The sequence below is a fragment of the Pipistrellus kuhlii genome, unplaced genomic scaffold, assembly GCF_014108245.1.
Source record: "Pipistrellus kuhlii isolate mPipKuh1 unplaced genomic scaffold, mPipKuh1.p scaffold_m20_p_3, whole genome shotgun sequence".
NCBI classification, from domain to species: Eukaryota; Metazoa; Chordata; class Mammalia; order Chiroptera; family Vespertilionidae; genus Pipistrellus; species Pipistrellus kuhlii.
In genome coordinates this window covers 39,957,406-39,966,235 of record NW_023425529.1, presented here as the reverse complement: position 1 = coordinate 39,966,235, position 8,830 = coordinate 39,957,406, and positions in this window count along the sequence as shown.

The window sequence follows — 8,830 nt, the reverse complement described above, 5'->3', positions numbered from 1 at the left end:
AGATGATTTTTAGTAGATGATGTATGGTTTTATTGTTGTTGTTTTTTTAATTCATCTTTATTGTTGGAAGTATTAGAGATATCCCGTTAACCCCCTCCACCACCATCCTCAAGTAACTAGATGATTTCATAACAGCTACAATTTTTTTTTTTAATTTTCAGTATTGCCAGATTTCACCTATCATATATTAAAGCTCCTCTAATTCTGCCACTGGCCCTTTAAGGTAGATAACATACTATCTCCATTCTAGAGAAGAGATAACTGAGTGCTAGGACTGCACTTGCTCACTTGATATCCATTCATTCTCATTGGAGAGTCTTCAGAGACAAAAACTACATCTCCCAGATTCCCTTGCAAGCTAGGGTTCTGGAAGCAACTTGGGTTCTAAAAGATGGATCCACTCAGTGAGACATGGAGATATAGAAAGTAGTAGTGAGGCAGAAAGACCTTCTTATCTCTTCTTAACTATTTCTGCTGGCAAAAAAATTAAGGCTCTTTAGAATGAACCATATTCCAGGGTCCATTCTACAGATAGATGCCTTGGTATCCAAAGGCTGTGGTAGCAATAGTAGTAGCAACAAATTCTTGATCCTGCCAGAGTTCCCTTGCTGGCCTCAGAGGTAGTAACTCCCTGGTGAGTCAGTTTTGTAAAGTTTTGTGGTCATTCCTGGATGACTTTGGATCCACCTAAAACCTGCTTCTTCGACCCTTCTAATGCTTTTGTAAATGCCTAATCCTCTGGATTAAATCCCTTCCTGTTTAAAATAGAATGGTTTCTCTTTCTTTTATTGAAACTGACAGTGTGCAAAAGTGAATGTGTTCATTAGACTACAGGTTAAGCCACCAAAAAAGAAAAAGACACACAAAAAAACAGAATGGCTTAAATAACTCCAAAGTTTCTTTTTCTTCCATGTAACAGTACAGAAGTGGGTGATAGCACATAAGTGGGGTGCCTCTATGGTCATCAACAAGCAGCTTTTCTCTTTGGCCCAAAGAAGTTCCAGTTTGGGCTATTTCTCAGCCAGTAGGGAAGATGGGGGTTGGGAGGAGTAAATTCCCCATTATTTTCAAACACATACAAAACTAGCATACGATTGGCTAGAAATGAGTCACATAGCAACACATAGTCACAAAGAAGTCTGGGTAAATATACTCACTAAGTAGGCAACCATGTGTCCTGCTAATACTGGAGCTCATGGTGGGGGACTGTAAGAGGGAGTGATGGGAAGAATTTGAATATTTTGTTTTAAAAAAAAAGAAAGAAAAATGGTTTTTAGGGTAACTTATCAGTCTCTGTCATGTCTACCCCTCTGCCCAATATTCACACTATATTTTCCACAAACAGACCACACTCACCCCCATCCTTAAGATTCTAATGGCTTCCATGCAAAAATAACAATAGCCAGAAATCTCTCCGGTCAGAGCTCTTGAGTTAAGCCTCCTTTTTTCTTTACTATCCTTTCCCTCTCTCCTTCAACTTAATGTGGACTACCTGTAGTAGCAGCCATCTGAAACAGTTGGGAAAGTGATATCTTTAATCCAATCTTTGTTCGGGCTGACTGCCACTGTCTGCCAAGGAAAACACTAAATAGAAGGCTCATCAGAGAGAACTCTGTCATCAAATTTACCTGCTGCAGTTTAGGAATACAAACATTTTCCAACTTGTATGGTCAAACTTTTAATCTCTGAGTCATATTAGATTGAAAACCATAAGTGAAGAAACCTCTTATCAGAGCTATATTCCTTTCTGTCTCTGCTTATTGGCAATTACATGACTTGCCTTTCCCCTTATAATACAACTAGAGGCCCGTGCATGAGATTCGTGCATGGAAGGGGGGGTCCCTTAGCCCAACCTGTACCCTCTCCAATACAGGAGCTCTCAGGGTACAGGGGGTCCCACAGCCCAATCTGTACCCTCTCCCGTCCAGGAGCAGTCTGGCTTCCCTCTATAGGAGGTGACTGGGCTGATCAGGGGTAGACACCACTCCCATCACCCTGCTGCTGCTGCCACTGCCAGCCACTGCAGCCACCAAGGTGTTTTCATCAACATGGACTCCAGTCCCTTTATCACACAAAAAATGACAACTTTCTTTAGGCATTTTCAAGATGTCTCATTCATAGGATATGACCTTTCTTTCTTTCTTTCTTTTTTCTTTCTTTCTTTCTTTCTTTCTTTCTTTCTTTCTTTCTTTCTTTCTTTCTTTCTTCTTTCTTACTTTCTATCCTCACTTGAGCATATTTCTCCATTGATTTTTAGAGAGTGTGGAAGAGAGAGAAAAAGACAGAGAGAAACATCATTGGACACTTTGATTGGTTGCCTCCTGCATGAGCCCTGACCTGGGTCCCGGCCACAGAGGAGCCTTTGCTCCTTAGCTCTGACAAGAGAGGTTTCTTCACTTATGGTGTGCAATCTAATATGACTCAGAGATTAAAAGTTTTGGCCATACAAGTTGGAAAATGTTTGTATTCCTAAACTGCAGTAGGTAAATTTGATGACAGAGTTCTCTATGATAAGCTTCTGTTGGCAGACAATGGAAGTCAGCCCGAACAAAGATCGAATTAAAGATATTATTTTCCCAACTGTTTCAGATGGCTGCTACTACAGGTAGTCAACATTAAATTGAAAAAGAGAGGGAAAGGTCAAATGTCTTTGACCAGACTTGAAACTGGACCCTGCTGTTGGCATGCCAAGGCTCTATCCACTGAGCCAAATCAGCTGGGGCAGGATATGAAATTTCTTAGTCTTCCAGCAGCAAACCTTCATTTTTTCCTCCAGGAGTGAGGTGGAAAAACCCTAGATCACCTTCTTGGATTCTTATTACCCAAGTTACCAAAAACACTGTGAATGGCTTTCGGGGAGCTTAGTCAATGAGCCAATGAGCGGTCAGAAAGGGTGTTTCCTCTGCAGCTCATGCACCGAGGCAGGACTGATGGTGTGCTAGGGCTGGCAGGCCTTGTTGTTTGTCTGCAGGCCCTGATCTCTGTGCCTGCCTCACCCAGCCCACCAGGCCGCCAGCCTTGCTGTGACAAGAGCCTGTGGGCCTTGGGGGTGGGACCCAGAGGTGCTCCTTGCACTTCCTGTCATCCATCTGGTTGTGACAGCCCTAGGCTATTATTAGCATAGATATTAACAGGAGTGAGGACTAGTCAATATATACCTATATTCTGAGCTGTTCTTCTTGAGCTTAAAGTCAATAGTTACATAGCCTGTCTTCCAACTTATGGTAGGTAACTATTTGAGAAATATGTCACAGCATAACAAGTGTTACCAATATTTCTAGCTAGAATATTGTGCCCATGTCAACATCTGCCTGTTGCTATCCAATGCCAACAAAATTTAGGTTTTTGTTATGGTAACATCACACTTCTGGTACCAATTCTTATATTAATTAGGATACATGCTCAGGATAAATCCCCCAAAATATAATGTCTTCATAACGTAGGAGTTTGCCTCTCTTTTCCCTAACAGTGTAGATTCTGAGCAGGGACACTGCTATCAGTCTGACTTTCCTCTCTGAACTCCCTTTAGTTGTTTTGTTATCTCTTCCCGGCCAACAGACATTGTTTTTTAATAGTAATTTTTTTTAATATATTTTATTGATTTTATACAGAGAGGAAGGGAGAGAGATAGAGAGTTAGAAACATCAATGAGGGAGTCATCGATCAGCTGCCTCTTGCACACCCCCTACCAGGGATATGCCCGCAACCAAGGTACATGCCCTTGACCGGAATCGAACCTGGGACCCTTCAGTCCCCAAGCCGACGCTCTATCCATTGAGCCAAACCGGTCCTGGCCAGACATTGTTTTTTAAAGTGCCACATCACTTCTGGTGACTTCCCATTGGCGAGAACTTAGTTTTGTAGCTACAAAAGATGCTGTGAAGTACTGTCTCTAGCTAAGTAGATGTGTGACTTGCTAGCACTCGGGAATTCCATTACTAGAGGAAGCAGAGGGAAAGGGACCCTCGAGTCTCTACCACCCTGAGGACTAGAGGATCACAACTGCCTGACTCCAGATCCTGAAGGCAAACTACTTCCAAAACTGTCTTCCATGTCTGTAAGGACAACACTTTACTGTTGCTCTTTACGCGTATGGTATATGTTCTCCAGAATAAGAAAGTTGTGCACGTTGCTCAGTGGGTTGGAGCATCATCTGTACAACGAAAGGTGGCAGGTTTGAAAGGTGGCAGGTTCAATTCCCAGTCAGGGCACGTATGGGAGGAAACCAAGCAATCTCTCTCTTTCTCTCTCTCTCTCTCTTAAATCAATTTCAAAAATCCTTAGGTAAGGATTAAAAAATAAAAAGTTGTGATGCGCCGAGACTGGTTTGGCTCAATGGATAGAGCATCGGCTTGAGGACTGAAGGGTCCCGGGTTCAATTCCGGTCAAGGGCATGTACCTTGGTTGTGGGCATATCCCCAGTAGGGGGTGCGCAAGAGGCAGCTGATCAATGACTCTCTCATCGATGTTTCTAACTCTCTATCTCTCTCCCTTCCTCTCTGTACAAAATCAATAAAATATTTTTTTTAAAAAAAAGTTGTGATGCTTTGCTTCTCATCTTGTTTTAACTTACTTAATCATTCATTTATTCATTAATTATAACAGCCAACATTTATTGAATACCTACTACATGCCAAACATTTAGGTAAACAGTAGGAATACAGTGGTAGAATCATCTGCAATCTTTATTCAAGATTTTCTATTTATTTGGATTAGTTACTTTGAAAATTCACCTTCTCTTCTGAACATACCATAAAACCAAAAACTTGTTTTAAAAAAGTATATTCAAGCTAAGCATGCAAGAGAGAGAATTTCCTTTTTCACTCTCCTCAGTTTTACAATATTTACATCAATTGGTCTAAGTAAAATTTTCAATTTAATGTAAAATGAATCGCTTAAGGTACAAAAATCTTGGCAATAAAGAACATGTTTTAACTCAATTACACCTACATACTCTTACTAATCAACTACTATATTGATGCCAGCTTTCCATCATGAAAATGAAACTGTAATATGCAAAAGAGGTTTTCCTCCACTAGGGCCCTCCAATCAGAATCCTTCTTGTGGATCTAAGGCAACATAGAAAAATTCCCCAAAATAAGTGAGACACAAATGAGTATGTACTGTATTAATCCATTTAGACCTAAACTCTAAAAACAGAAGATGTTTTATGCTATTAGAGGTGGGGACCAAAGTAATTCTGGCTGGGGGCATGCAGGGTGCTCTGGAGCAAAGACCATGTTCTGTGTCTGGATCAGAATGCCGGTTAAGGGAACATGCTCAGTTTGGAAATCCCATTCAGCACTCTATCCTAAAAATTCTGGTGGCAGTTTTCACCAATTATATAATTTACAAAGTATCTAGAGAGCCTTACGAGGTGCAAAGCACTGTACCAGCCACTGTGAAGGTTTCCAACAACACATAATACATGGTGCTGCGATGTGGGGAAAGATGGGGAATCAGGAGCTCTGGCTCTGTGTGTCCATGTGTGAGTCCAGGCTGATAGGCACTTCTCTGCGCATCAGTTCTCTGGGCCATATCTGAGTCCTAAGGTTCTCAGCTCTGTAATTCTCACTTGATCAAATAGTCACGGTTTGGTATTTTCCTCTTTCGATCTAAACCAGCCTTTTTGAAATCCAGAATGTCAAATTAGTTGACAATAAAAAAGGATGATTGTATCACAACACTTCTACATAGCTCTGTACCAAGGCAGCAGGATGGTATGGCTGGAAATGTCTAGGAGGAGGCACCCTGATTCCTGGTTTACAGTCAATGCCCAATCACTAGCTTGCTGCATGACCTTACGCAAAGCCCTTCATTTTTCTGGACCTCAGTTTCGTCTTTCTTAAGACAAGGAACTGGACTGGACTATCCCCCAAAACCCTTTGGGTCTAAGGTTTAGTTTTTGAATTAACTTGTTCAAAACTAAGAAGTAGCAGAACCAAGATTCCAGTTTTATGACACAAGCCCAGTTTTCTTTACATAGAAAAGACTAAACTCAGATTTTAAAATTCTTATTGCCCAGTACGTGCTGGACACTGAAATCAACAATGTGAGGTAGATATGCCAATATGTTACCCCTGATTTTCCGATGAGGAAACTGCCTGTCAGAGAGTCAAGTGACTCCCCAGGGTGAGCGTCTCGCTGGTGCAGACACAGATCGGAAAGCCTGGCCTGTGAACTCCAGGACCTTCCTCTCCCCACAGGGGCTTGTAACATGCCCCCAAATCAACAAATACGCCAAAAATAAACCTCATCCCAAAGCAAAAATAGCTTTCCTTTTTCTAGTTTTCTCTAGTTGAGAAAGAAAAACAAGAATTGAGGATTTCATTAGTAAGGATAAAATTTCATGTCATTTGTTAAAATTATAAAACTACACACAATTATATAAGGTCTCCCAATGGCTCAGAAATCCCATGTACTTAAATACTGGTTTGTGGGACTTTTTAGGATTTTTTTGTTTTTGTTTTTTGTTTGGTTTTTTTGTGTTTGGTTTTTTGTTGTTGTTGTTTTTTGTTTGTTTGTTTGTGTTTTTTGTTGTTTTTTGTTTGTTTGTGTGGGGTTTTTTTGTACTACAGCTCAGATTTTATCTGCATTTTTTAAATAAATTCTTTTGGGTATATAAAAAAAAATGTATGAGCCCCAAATCAAAAATCAAGAAGAATTTTTCTTTTTAAATTTTCTTCTTAAAGTAGAAAGGCTTCCAGGTGAACACTCAACCTGACATGATGGCCCTGTTAGGTGGCAGGTGTACTCTGAGAGGGTGGCCCAGTTAAAACAACAGGATGAGGCAAAGGAAAAGAACTCTGGGGTGAGGATCTGTGAACAATGCTCTTCGCAAACTTTGAAATATTTTAAATGTTGTTTCAGTCCAGCCGATGATTGTTTGAGAACAAGTCTCCTGTGGTGGCCTGGAACTTGATCTGCAGAATTTGATCTGCAGAATTCCTTAAAAGAAACTGGGCCCAGCAGGCAGTAATACATCATATGCCTGGGAAGATATAAGACATCCTGGATGTTGCCATAATTCTCAAGGAGTTGTTAGAATTCACTTACGAATTTCTAAAAATACAACGGATAGCTTTCAGGGGGCCTTTTTCCTATAAACACTAGGCCATCAATTAATAGGCAAGAAACAGCTATTATAAGATAGCTTTTGGGGGGGGGGGGGAAATGTACAATATTAATCAGTCCTTATTGTGTGACTTTTCTGTGCTGAATCTTCCATTCAATTTTTATCCCCAAATTCTTCCCTAACTGAATACTGAGGTTTGGAGTAAACACTGCTATAATAGGACTATTTTTTTAAATTGGGCATTGTGAGTTTGCCTATTTGCTTTTTCCTATACTTGTAAATGTATGAGTATTTCTCCCATTAACGCTGTGTTCTCATGCATTCCCCCCTCTACCATCCCATCCAGCACTGTGACCTTACTAAGTGCCAGGAAAGCTGCTTACGTACCATAGCACTTTCTAGTGTTCCATGTATCATTTGTAAAACATATTTTTAGAACCTGTTATGCCAGTGGCCAGGAGTTACAGATATAGCATTAAACACACTGGACAGGGGAACTGACTGCCAAAAATGGATATGGCAGGAACCCGGGATACCAACTGGGAAGGGAATAGAAAGTCCAGGGAAGGTTTTTCTGGAAGAAGTACCAAAAACAGTTTATGAATCCCGAATCCCAGTATAGGCTGAAACTAGGAGGACTTCACCATGAAGGGGACACTGTGTGGCCTGGCTGAGCTTTCAGTATGTCCTCAATGCCTATCTGCCAGTGCCAGTCGTGGCTAAAATATTTCTCTAGTAAGTGCTCAGAGAAACTGTGCAGAGATGACTGACTCCGCATGCTGGCCCACCTCCAAGAGTGCTCCCCCATAAACAGGAACCTAACATTCTATTTAGTGCTCTTTATCTCTTATCAGCACCTGTAGTTCGCACCTTTATTTGGGGTCCCTGTAGAGGGGGATTCTCTGTAGCCTCCTCATATGTAAGCTCGCACTTGGGGAGCATTCACTATGCTGTGGGCAGTCTGATGTATGTTGTAATGTAAATAGTAAAAGCAAAGCCTGAGCCAGGTTCTGTCCTGAGCCTTTTATATATATTTGCGAATTCTTTTAATTCTTACAACCTTTCTCTGAGGCAGAAAAAATATGGTCCCTATTCTACAGATAAGGACACTGAAGCACACAAAGGCTGAGTAACCTGTCTGTTGTCACACACCCAGACATTAAGGAGCAGCATTCAAACTCAAACAGCCCAGCTTCAGCCTGAGTTCTTAGGCCCTCCTCTCTATACCTCTCTTCTCCAGCACAATGAAGAGCACACCAAGCCTCCCTCCCTTGAGGAGCCTTTATTGCATTGAGGAAGGTGAAGATAAACACCTACTCAGAATATAGGGGCCATGCTATAAATATGAATCACATGACTGCAACTTAAAAAAAAAAAAAACTGCAGGAGGCATAATCCTCAGCATGTATACAAAAAAAGAAGAGATTCTACTGATACATTAAGGAAAATGACTACCACTCAGTGAGTGCCACACAGGTACCTTGCTGGAAAACAAATCAGTTTCACTAAAAAAAAGATGTTGGCAGGAAGCCAGGAAGGCTGGTCAACAACCTTAATTGCTCTAACCTTCAGTTGAGATTCTGTTAGCTGAAGCAGCCTCCACCTTGTTTGTCCCATGTAAGTTTCTGTTATTTTCTGCCTAAGGGCTACATGTAAATTTCTGTTTATGTTGCCTAAGATGTTTTCCCCAAAGCCTCAATAAAAGGGGATGGCAGAGCATGAGCAGGAGTAGTTCTCCCACTAGAGTTGGACTAT